Source organism: Mytilus galloprovincialis, chromosome 3 (assembly GCF_965363235.1).
Source record: "Mytilus galloprovincialis chromosome 3, xbMytGall1.hap1.1, whole genome shotgun sequence".
Taxonomy (NCBI): Eukaryota; Metazoa; Mollusca; class Bivalvia; order Mytilida; family Mytilidae; genus Mytilus; species Mytilus galloprovincialis.
The window spans coordinates 22759698-22772016 of record NC_134840.1 but is presented as its reverse complement, the minus strand read 5'-3'; the positions used below and the strand labels follow the sequence as shown (position 1 = coordinate 22772016).

General features: G+C 31.5%; 1 pseudogene; it reads right to left on the bottom strand.

Moving 5' to 3' along the window:
- LOC143066233 (uncharacterized) overlaps window positions 1–8578 on the bottom strand; it is a 44073-nt pseudogene extending 35495 nt beyond the window's left edge.
- Between the last annotated feature and the right edge of the window lie 3741 nt (window positions 8579–12319).

The following is a 12319-nucleotide window of genomic DNA, read 5'->3' as shown; positions in this document are numbered from 1 at the left end:
GGACATTTTACGGGAAAAACCTCTATAGTTTAATGAGATGGCATCAAGTTTAAAGTTACACACGAAATACTGATATATTATACCGAGTCCATTCAGTATTGATTGTTTGGTTTGGTTTTTTTTTTGTAATTTGGATATAGGATTTAATATGTTTAATTAAAACAAATATTATAATTTGAATCAAATCGGTGAACATGAATTTTGACTGCAAACTTCAAATAGCAATGTAATGGAAACCATACTGTTGTAAATGTGTGTATTGGTTATTTCCAAGTAAAGAAATATTGTTATTATTGTATCAAAAGAGTTTATATAAGTTGTCAGAAGTTATTTCTAGTAATAAGTATATTGAATGAGTAATTAACGTACGTTTTACTTTATGTTATTAGCTGTATCGATAATGTCATATATGGCGCAACTTTGTCATGTATTGTTCAGAATGTAACTGTTGGGTTAATATTTAAAGTGTGAACACAAAAGTTTTCATTTGTGAGCTCTTAACTGGAAGAATTAATATGTCTAGATTTGTTTATTCATAATATTGTATTATTATAAGCATTTTGAGTCGAGGACTCCTATATTTTATATATAAAAAAGAAGGTGTGGTATGATTGCCAATGAGACAAGTATCCACAAAAGACCAAAATGACACAGACATTTATGTAAGCTTTTGACGTCATGTTTTTCTTCCTGATTAGAAAATTTACTTCCGATAATTTGAAATAAATACCAGTGCAACGTCACGTTCGTCAGTCTTTGCTGTGTTTACATTTGGCTTGCTGCAAGGCTCATCCCGGGGGTTCCCAGAGGTAAGAAGCAACGCATTAGCTGTATGCCTCGCATTTTATATTACAAGTAAGGGTTATAATTTAGAGGTAAGAAGCAACGCAGATAGGTGTATGCCTTGCATTTTATTTATATTGTCATTGAAATATGTAAGATAATTCCAGTTGACCCGTACGAAAATAAAAGTAAGACTATTATTTTAGTAGCTCCGTCCTGTGTGTAAATTATATATTATTGTTGGAATATTGTACTTGTATGGAAATATATCGGCTGGTCTAAAAGTTTAATAAAAGTATCATTTTTCTATTGACTTTATTCACGCAACCAATGATGAGAGAGAACAGACAACAGATTTGACGTCCGTATTTATTTATTACCCGGTGTATTTACTAGTTTTATGAGATATTTGTATTTGTTGGCTTTAATAACTATACCAAAACATAGCAAGAAGCAAAAATTACGACACATGTCAATACTTGGTACAGTTGGTCGATAGCTTTGTGTTTGTTAGCTGAAATTATATTTTTTAATAGGCAGTAGTATCTTTTTACATATTTGATCATGAAATGTTCAGCAAATAAAAATCAACAGGATATTGACTAAATTTGAAGATGACTGGTTTTTTTTTCATTCTCTTAACAAAATAAAACAGCACAATTTGTCCCGGCTTTTTACTTCTGATATTGACATAGATAAGTATTGGGCTGATTATAATGTAAATGGTTTTAGCAGGAAAATGTTGTTTCATATACCTAACAATACAAGTTTTCACACTTTTAGTTAGTAAGTTGGTTAGTAACAAATATTTATATTGAAATGACGTCTTTTTATATATTTATGCGTACGTTTGGTTGAATGATTGACAATTTTGATTTCTGGATCTTAATAATGGTCATATTAATTGTCATATTAACTAGATATGTCTTTATGGGTTGTTCATTCAATCTTGTCATTATAATTATAAAAAAAACTGTCAGACAAGTGCAAGCTTCAACCTCAGGTTTCGTTAACCCACCATTTCCATACGAAAGAGGGACGAAAGATACCAGAGGGACAGTCAAACATGCATGTCCCGAGTCAGGAATATGACCAGTTTTTTTTTTTTTGTTGATAAAGTCTCACGTTTGATTTTTTTGTAAGTTTTTATGACCTTTCCCTTTTGAATTTAACTTGCAGTACGGTATTTTAGTTATAGGTGTTTCCCTTTTTAGAATTTGTTCTTAGTTGTTATTAATTCTAATAGAGGTCGGTCATTTACAAACGTATCAACCGTATCGTATACGTTGACGTATCCGCATCTCCAGATATATCAAAAAATATTATGTGATCTCGAGCTTATTAATAAGACCATGCTTCATTTAAAAAAACCTAATTGGAATCTCTTCGAAACAATCAAACATACACTTTCAATATTTGTGATATTGGTGTTTTGTAAAAAAAACAATAAGGGGTTCTATCAACTACTTTTAAAACAGAGCCAATGGAGGGCAGGTACAAGAATATCGTACACAATCCTTTAATAATCCAGTTAAAAAAATATTTCAAGATCTTATATGAATAAACACAAAAGAAATCAAATGTACTACTTGTATACATGTATTAAAGGAACTTTGAATATTGTTCATTTGCGATTTTATCATAAAAGGTAATAGAAAATTACTGAGTATCACTCTATTTGTCAATTAACAATATGGTTCTACGTGAGTTCATACACAAACAAACGATTTTACCGTATTCATTCCTATCATGCCTGTAAACTGTTCGAACTATCCGGAATATCTTAAAAAGTCGGGTTACATATTTCACAAAAACATCGATATTTTCAATTGATTTGTAAATTTCTCAATTAGAGATCAGTCGCCCATTTGCATTATTGAAAGTACACAAAATTAAAGCTCTGGATCATATACGGTTTTTTTGGTATATCTGCAGATGCAGATACGTCAACGTATATGATACGGTTGATACGTCTTTAAATGACCGACCTCTATTGGCATTACTCGATGATGTTGTTCTAAAATTCGTAGCCGTCAGTTTGCAAATCATTCCGTTCAAACCGGTGATAGTCATTGCGTTAAGGTTCCAGTAAGGAAAGAGGGTTATTTTTTTAGCTGCGCTTCACTGTGTCATTATCTACTCAAATTTATATTATATGCCTATGCACTTTACTAAATTTGTCTAATGATATATAATCACTATTATGATTCTGTCGATATCGCTATCTTTCAAACAATACTAGGATCTTAAACATATTTGTGTTAATTAAAATTCTAGTTAATGTTCAATACTAATGTGAATGTATCATTAACTTTTTTTAAAGGTAAATTGATGTTATGTAATTTCCCTGACATATTATGTAATTCAAACGTGAGTAATCGTTTATCATATTTATTTTTCGAATTTACAGGGAAATACATCTATTTACCGAACACTTATACAAATATGAAACTGGTAATGAATTTCAAACTAAAGAGTATGTTTTTATGAAGATTCTTGATGTCTGAACATTATAACGTCAGCATTTTATTTCAAACTCCAAACATTTCCCTTGTTATTAATTACGAGATCCCCTTGAAGACAATCAGAATGTGTCCAGTTATCCGTAATACTTATAATGCACGGATAATATAATATAGCAATCACATTCATTGTGGTTGATCGCATGTGAATTGTCTTCATAGTAGTATACTGAATTTACAACAATGAAAATGCCTGAAACTTGTATAAATTGACCAATACCCGTATTAATTATTGATATTTATCACAGAAAAGTATTAGATAAAATACAAAGGTAACCAAGAAACAGGCCGGTAACAACCGTTGCCGGATAGTTTTTCTGCACGAGTGCAGAAAAACTATTCGGCTGGTTGTTACCGGCCTGTTTCTTTTGTTACTTTTGTTTTTTATCTGACTTGTACGACGTTTCAAGAAAGTAATGATACATTTTGCAAGACTAAACATTCGAGAAACTTAGATAGCCATAAAGCAGTAAATGTAAGTTATAGTACAAACCCATTTTTTCCATTTCCCTACAACCGAGATTTTTTTTTTCAAGAAAAAAAATCAAGAATCTAATAATTTGATAAAAAGAACCATTTCAAGTAAAAGATGAATATTGTACACATTTAAAACTTTTTAAAATGCAACTTTGTAAAAAAGTAATATATTAAAGTTATATTTTAGTGGTAAGTAGGATAACGTTTGATTTTTATGGATGAAACGGAAAGCGGGGAAGGGAGGGGGTGGGAGTGGGGCTAATTCATTTTAAAATAAACAGGCTGTGAACAAGGAAAGGCAGGATGTGCCATTCCATCCCCCGTTTCCCCCTTAAAAAAATCTTAGAAATCGCGCGTTTGTTGCAAAATACATGAATTTAATATTCAGTGGTGGGGTCCCGGGGATTTGGAACAACCCTTTTTTGGACGATCATTATATTTGAATAGGGACATAAAATTGGACCCCCTGTTTTGTCCTGGATTTGGACCTGGATCCGCCACTGATATAAATTCGATAACAATATAAATGTATCAAAAGAATGAATTTCCTACTTCATTAGTAAATGAAATGTTTATGAAAAAATTGGTTTCGTCTTAATATTTTATATCTATTCAGGCATATACTTTATTTTTTTTTTTAAATGCATGCTCGTCTCTAGATCAGCAAGTGTTGATCGGGATTAAACACGTGTTACATTATGATCCAATCGCAGCGTACCGCCCTAAATTGATGACATAAGTTGAATGATTTTCTTCTGGATTTGCTGCTTATTTGGACGTGTATTACATGAACACTTTTTGTTTATAGGATCAATCGTGCATTGGTGAGTTGATAGGGAGTTTATCTTTTGATTAGATTTGATTTTTATTTACTTATTTCCTGTCTTATTTTTTTTTTTTTTTTTTTTTTTTTGAAATATACGCGTCAGTATCATCATTTCATTATTTCCCGCATTGTCCAAAATACTATTCATGTCCATATATTGAAGAAAACATTTATTGACCGAATATTTTGCTTCATAAAGGGGGCGGTATGTTCTCTTTTGAGTATATCAACTATTTACTTTTCAACGCTATCACCCAAAAGTTTTTGTTTAAATTAGCACTATTTACGGTATTCGGAAAATCAGGAATCATGCAAAACATTTGTCATCTGCTTGACCATAATAAATTTTTTCTCATAAAATTTGGGATCAAAATATCTATTTCAGGAGAAACCATACCCCCCTCCTTTTGAAGTTAAATGTCTAATCCCTTAGTGTACTGATATGAATAGTATTTTACTGAAAATGTTTTAAAAAAAAAAATATTGATGCTAACGTAAATATTTTGTTCAATGAAAAGACAGGAAATAAGTCGGTGAACCAAACTGTTCAAATCTAATTGGAAGTTAAAGTGCCCATGAACTCACTGATCATGCACGAGTGATTCTCTTTATAAAAAGTGTCCGTGTAACAACTAAAAAGAGTCCGTGTATCATCTAAAAAGAGTCCGTGTAACACCCGTTAATGTATTGACTTTCTATAGCTCTGCGGGGGGCAAAGTCGTACAAGTCATAACAATGGCTGTTTTAACACTACAATGACTATATAAATCGACACAAGTTCAACATGTTAGCCTGGAGAATATAGATGTATTGGCTTATACTAAGTGTATCGCCAACCAAAAGTCAAATTGATTATCATAACAAGTACATGATTTGTAATGTGACGTTTTTGTTGATTAATAAAACAAAATATTCAAATGTTACATAGCTTGTAAACTATTAAAAAAATCACAATGTTAAGAGAATTAAAATGTCATGTTATTTTATTTATGAATGTCAGCAATATTACTAAAATAAGTATGCGGGGAATTCTTTTTAAAAAAATCTTTTTTTAACTGTTTTAAGAAGGTACAACAAATGTACATAGACTCAGCAAAGTCTAGAAATTAAAACTTATTCTATAAATCAGAAGAGCATACGTTAATGAAAAAAGAATCAGCTAAAATATTGATAGGCTAAAGACCTCCTTTTCGGGGTATTTAATTTTCAAAAAAAACTGAAAAAGCTGACTGGGACTTTTCCTTATATTTGCATTAGTATTATTTAGGTCTCAAATAGAAAGAAAAGAAATCTAGAATCTCCTTAAATTTTGATGAATGCCTTTTTATGAACTTTTAAAGACTTATATGAAGAGAAAATGGGTGTTGTGGGGCAAATATTTTAACCTGTATCGTAAGGGGAAACTAAGGAAACCGCGTTTCTGACAAAAATTCCTTAAAAGAGGGACGAAAAAACCAGAGGGACAGTCAAACTCATAAATCGAAAATAAACTGACAACACCATGGCTAAAAATGAAAAGTACAAACAAACAATAGTACACATGATACAACATAGAAAACTAAAGAATAAACAACACGAACCCCACCAAAAACTAGGGATGATCTCAGGTGCTCCGGAAGGGTAAGCAGATCCTGCTCCACATGTGGCACCCGTCTTGTTGCTTATGTTATAACAAATCCGGTAAATAGTCTAATTCGTTAGGTCACATTCATGAAAGGGAAGGGAATTGTAGTTACGAGGTAAGGAACATATCCGATATCATTTGTGAAACGGTTATTCCATAACGGTCAACCAACTCGTGATGGCGTCAGTAAAATTTACGAAGAGATGATTTCAATTTCACCATTTGGAACTCTTGATTTAATAGCTTCCTTGTGAGAAACAACCCTCCATCAAGATAATCATGATAGGAAATGCAAGCACTGGGATATCGTATCAATTGGGCGATATATACACCTTATGCAGGTGCTGCTGGAATGTTGCTACTTAGAAATGGAAAGTTCACAATTGGAAAGCTGAAATCATCTCTTTTGTCGTAAAGTTTTGTTTTCAATCGACCTTCATTGTCAATTTCTAGATGTAAGTCAAGATATCAGGCCGACTTAACTGTATTTGTAGTATCCTTTATCTCTAGTTCAATGGGATAGATGCGTTCGACATAGTCACCAAATTTTGAATTATTTAGTGAAAGAACATCATCTATATAACGGAAAGTAGAGTTAAAGGATATTGCTAACTTCTTATCTTTCTTCCTAAGAAGTTCCTGTATGAAGTCAGCCTCATAATAATAAAGAAACAAGTCGGCAAGAAGAGGGGCATAATTCGTTCCCATTGGAATACCGATAGTCTGTTGAAAAACACGTCCTCCAAACGTAACAAATATGTTGTCAATCAAGAAATCATGCATCTTGATAATGTCAGTGTCAGAGAATTTTTTATTTGAATCAGAGTGGTCCTTTACAAAGTAGGATTTATCCCTTCCCAAGAACCAAAGTTCCGTGTTGAAGGCCGTACATTGACCTTTAATGGTTTACTTTTATAAATGGTTATTTGAATGGAGAGTTGTCTCATTTGCACTCGCACCACATCTTCCTATATCAATATAAGTAATAAACAGTTGCAGACGATATTTGTATTATCAGCTTACTAATTATAAATCCCATATGAAGATTGTGATGAATATTTCAATTAAGAAACGTTTTAATTGAATTGAGTATGTCATTAGGTAATGAAGTATACAGTTATTTCATAATATTACACAAGATATAGTTTTGACAGGTGTAATTATATAAGATTAACTTAAAACATTAATAAGGAAATAAACCTGTGAGGCCAATGTGACCATTAAATGTCATATATTTTATGTTTACTTGGTTTGTACTTCCTCTCTTTTTGTACACAGTTATGAAGTTTGTTGGTCTAGAAAAGCTAGCAGTATTTGACAGATTATAGTAAATGTTCTTTAGATATTTCCAAAGCAGACAAGTTAGACGCGTTGCCTAGTTTTTAGTCTTCTGTGTTGTTTCTTGTGTACTATAATTTGTCTTTTTCTTTTTTAACCATGGCGTTGTTTGTTAATTTTCGATTTATGAGTTTCAATGTCCCTTTGTATCTTTCGTCCCTCTTTGTCAACATAAGTATAACTATGAATTTAACAAAGTACGTATAATGCAGTAGGTTAAATACATGAATGTTCCTCCTGTATATCGTGGTCAGTACCACTTTCCTCCTTATCATCGTCGCAAGCCTCATTTTCACTTTTGATTACAAGGTACTTATTATCGAATAATTCATTAAATTGATGCTGATTTTTCGTCATCAACTGCTTCCTGTATTTGTCGAATAATGTTATAATGCACTTATCTTTCCCGCAGAGGAACGATCACTGTTAACAAATCAGTATTACGTTTAAAACCTGCTGTTGGACAAGAAATGTGTTTGTAATTGCATCGTTGACGTCCTCCTTATTCATTTCCTCGTTCACATACTTGTCATATTTCTTATCCCAAGTTTCTTCTGTTGTATCAATAGCTGTACTCAATAAGGTTTTGTATGCTTCATTTTCAACTATATTCCCTTCTCCAATTTCACTATTATTATCATAGCGACTAACATATTCAATTCGTTCTGGGTTTTTTTAAGGATAATTTTCGTCATCAAGAAGATGAGATATTTATGACAGGCCATACGATAACTATCTATTAAGACCAAAAATACAAAGGTGTGAGAAATGTTTTCAAGCATAAAAAATTCTTACCTTCTAATGGAGAATGAAGAATGTTCCGCTACATAACGAAATCCGTGGAAACTGGTTTGATCCCCAAAATCTTTCAGTGCTTTGAATTTCTTCACTTTTTTTTCACTTCTTTTAATACTTCCGTTTTCCTTCATTTTCATTGAATACACTCCAACTGTTTATTTATATCTCCGTGTAAAGCTTAATAAAACTGTTTAATACTAACAATACTTGTAGATATTTAGTCCAATCAAGAAGATTCACTTGATTTGACGACAATTGGTCTATTTCTTCAACGTAATTAATCAATTCCAATTTAAATGGAGAATATTAACATAATCACTTCAATATCCGATATTGAACTTTTTAAAAATTCATCACATAGATAATGAGATAATAACAAATCTAATGATACTGTCCAGTATTTACATTTCTGCGTGTTGTATCTAGTAATAGTAAATATAGGAATCAATCATGTATATTATTTTGAGATATAAAGCAATCATAGTACAAGTGCGATATTCGTTCTACACGGCATTTCTCAACTACAGCATATAATGCCTACTGGTTTTATATCCCTGAGACAGTTCTTAAAGTCGGTCTTAGATATGACTGTTATTACTGTTTAGCTAATCAATGTCAACACATTGTTATTGTCGAAACTGTTTAAACTGAAATAATTTAAATATTGTAAATTTTAATTTTGTTAACCTACGTATTGAACGGGTTTTGTCATTAAACCCTCAAAATCGGTTGATTTGGCCAATATAGAAGAACAACACAAGCGCATATAAATATGACATACACATTCATATACTCTTCGCAAAGTTTTATTTCACTTCAAGGGGGGGAAATAGTAAATTAGTTTTACAATGGCTGGGATACTGGCACAACGCAAGGTAAATCTATTTATTGATACCTTACAATATAATCAGTTTACAACTAGTCAGAATTTCGAAATATCGTTTAATAACTGTAGCAAGAACGGCTTCACCTCAAGAAATCTTGATTAGTCAGATAGCTCCCAACACATAAATTGTATCGTTACATACTACTGATATAACAGATCAAATGTTATTGACTATTAGCACTCCTTTGAAAGAATCTAATTGAGATATGGTTTGTGGATTTCAAGATTTCTCTGTTAAAACTTGTTACTTGAAAAAAAACAATGTAATTTATTTTCCTTTGTATGAATTGAAAAACAAACCCGAAACAATTATGTTATGTGAAATCATTAATCATATTTCATGGAATATTAACTATAATTTTAATCATCAAGAATTACGTCATACACATTTATAAATGTTATACAGAAGTAAACACTTTGAGATCAAAACAGATTAGCGTATACGAATTAAGCAAATTTAAATAAGGAATATTTGGACCGCTTTTATATATTGAAAATTCATCAAGTACGCAGGGTTTAAATAGTTCAAAACTGCAAAAGAGATGTATCCCTTAAACATTATATTGACGATAAGATCTGTTTATATCCACTTTTGAAACGGAATCCTTCCTGGCAGTAATATAATATATGTAATTTCCTTTTTATTTATATAGTTCAAACGACATAACAGTTAATACATAAGATCTCAAAGCCTGGTAAATAACCATATTTTCACTGCTCTCGTGCAAAGGCTTTTGTACAGTTGCGATAACTTTTAATCTATTTCAGTTTGTGGAACAGTTGGGAATTACTTTAACTTTAATGGTATCGTAAATATGTACATAGATAAAGATGGAATAAGGGGATACACGAGTGTCAATTTGACAGCTACATGTTTAGTCTACAAGAGTCTGCAGGAAATACATGATACATTCTGAATGAATAGATAAAGGAAGATGTGGTATGAGTGCCAATGAGACAACTCTCCATCCAAATAACAATTAAACCATTATAGGTCAAGGTACGGCCTTTCAGGGAAACTTTATTGGTTTGTATAAGGCATTTTTAGTGGCATAGTTTTCTTAAAACTGAGGTTTACTCATGACAAGTAAATGAATTAATTATTTGGTATGTGAATGGAAACAAATCAAATGTTGTAAATTCTTCACGAAGATCTGCATCGATTTCAAAAGTGGAAATGTAACTTTGCAAATAGTCAATAAGTATACCTATCTTGGACTTGTAGTGTCGGAACAATTGGATTACTAGATTATGGCTATACATGTTGCAGATGTCTGGCGCCAACAGAGCTTTAGGTGTTCTGATTGCGAAACATAAAGCGTTAGAAAGTTTTTCCGTTTTGATCTTTTCCAAACTGTTCGATTCATTGTTTGGAACTCTATCAACTTTAGACCTGAAGTAAGGGGAGATAAAAGCTATAATTTTATCAACTCAGTACAGAATAAAACGATTTATGTTGTGGTGAGACAGTTCCACATAGAGACAGGATGATTAAATCATTGTCGAGAAGAAAAAAAAATTGAATATTTTGTTTGAAATATATTGGAAAAATATTAATGTTTAAACTGAAAACTACATAATGAATAGAAAATAATTTTGAAACTTTTTATTTAAAGTGAATATAAGATATAATGTATGGTAAGGTACAGCTTCACAAATACACAAATACAAACAATATCGACGTGGCAATGTACGGTCTTCACATAGACAAGTCTCTATACTATATGTCAAAAGTTATCTTTGGTTGTCTAGAAAAAATACACATTTCAACCAATGTACGAATCTGATGTGGATCAGATATGAGCCAGTCCATGCGAAAAGGTACAAAAAGTCCTTTTGGTAAACTTTACAGGACACGTTATCAAAGTTTGTTATAGTATTTTTGAAAAACGATTTTATCCGAAAAAAAATTACATTAATGTAAACATTCATAAGATTGTCAATTCTATCCCGAATTTGTCAACTAAAACCGAAAAAGACGTAGAAATATCTGAATTTTTGGTATTTGAGCAAGTGTAAAATCATTTGTTCCCCGGACTAATGCTATACCGACCAGAAACTACAAAAAATTATGACACTACAGAGACAAAAGTCAATAATTTCCGTTAGATCTACAGGTTTAAAGAAAGAAAGACAACATTAAAACATGAGGGAAAATGCAAAAACTATGACATCTTCTGTTTTAGAAATTGAAATTTAAGTTAAGTTAAGTTAAGTTATTTAATATTATATAAATCAAGTTAAGTTAAGTTATTTAAAGTTAAGTTAAGTTAAGTTATTTAATATTATATAAATCAAGTTAAGTTAAGTTATTTAATATTATATAAATCAACCTTAGTTGCACGGGATTCGAACCGTTGCCCGGTTTGATTGCATTGATATCCGCATCGTAAGCGAGAGCCTTATCCCCACTGCTACCAGGTTTAACGTTATCGATTGGCAAATCAAGCCATTTAAACTGTACTTTGAGTTAAGTTAAGTTATTTAATATTATATAAATCAACCTTAGTTGCACGGGATTCGAACCGTTGCCCGGTTTGATTGCATTGATATCCGCATCGTAAGCGAGAGCCTTATCCCCACTGCTACCAGGTTTAACGTTATCGATTGGCAAATCAAGCCATTTAAACTGTACTTTGAAAATGATTGAAATATATGAAATAATTCACTAAAAATCTTGATAAAACTAGGGGGGTCTCAACACTCGCAGGTGCGTGTAGCTCACAGCTTGATGATATGAGGGAAAGTAAATGTGTTTTATAAATCACAAGTCTACTACCAATAATTATGCACACTTTTTAGAATTTCGTAAATTTTTCGTTTTTGTACCTTTTCGCATGGACTGGCTCATATAATATTTACCATTTGATTTTGTTTCAGAAAGATAAAGAACATGTAAGTATTGTAAGAATTTAATAGGTATGGTTATATTTATAAATTAACTTTTTACAACAAAAAATGAAATTTTGAAATACTAAGGCTTTTCTACCTCAGGAATATATTACCTTAGCTGTATTTGGCATTTTTTTTTAGGAATTTTGGTCACTAATGTACTTCAACTTCGT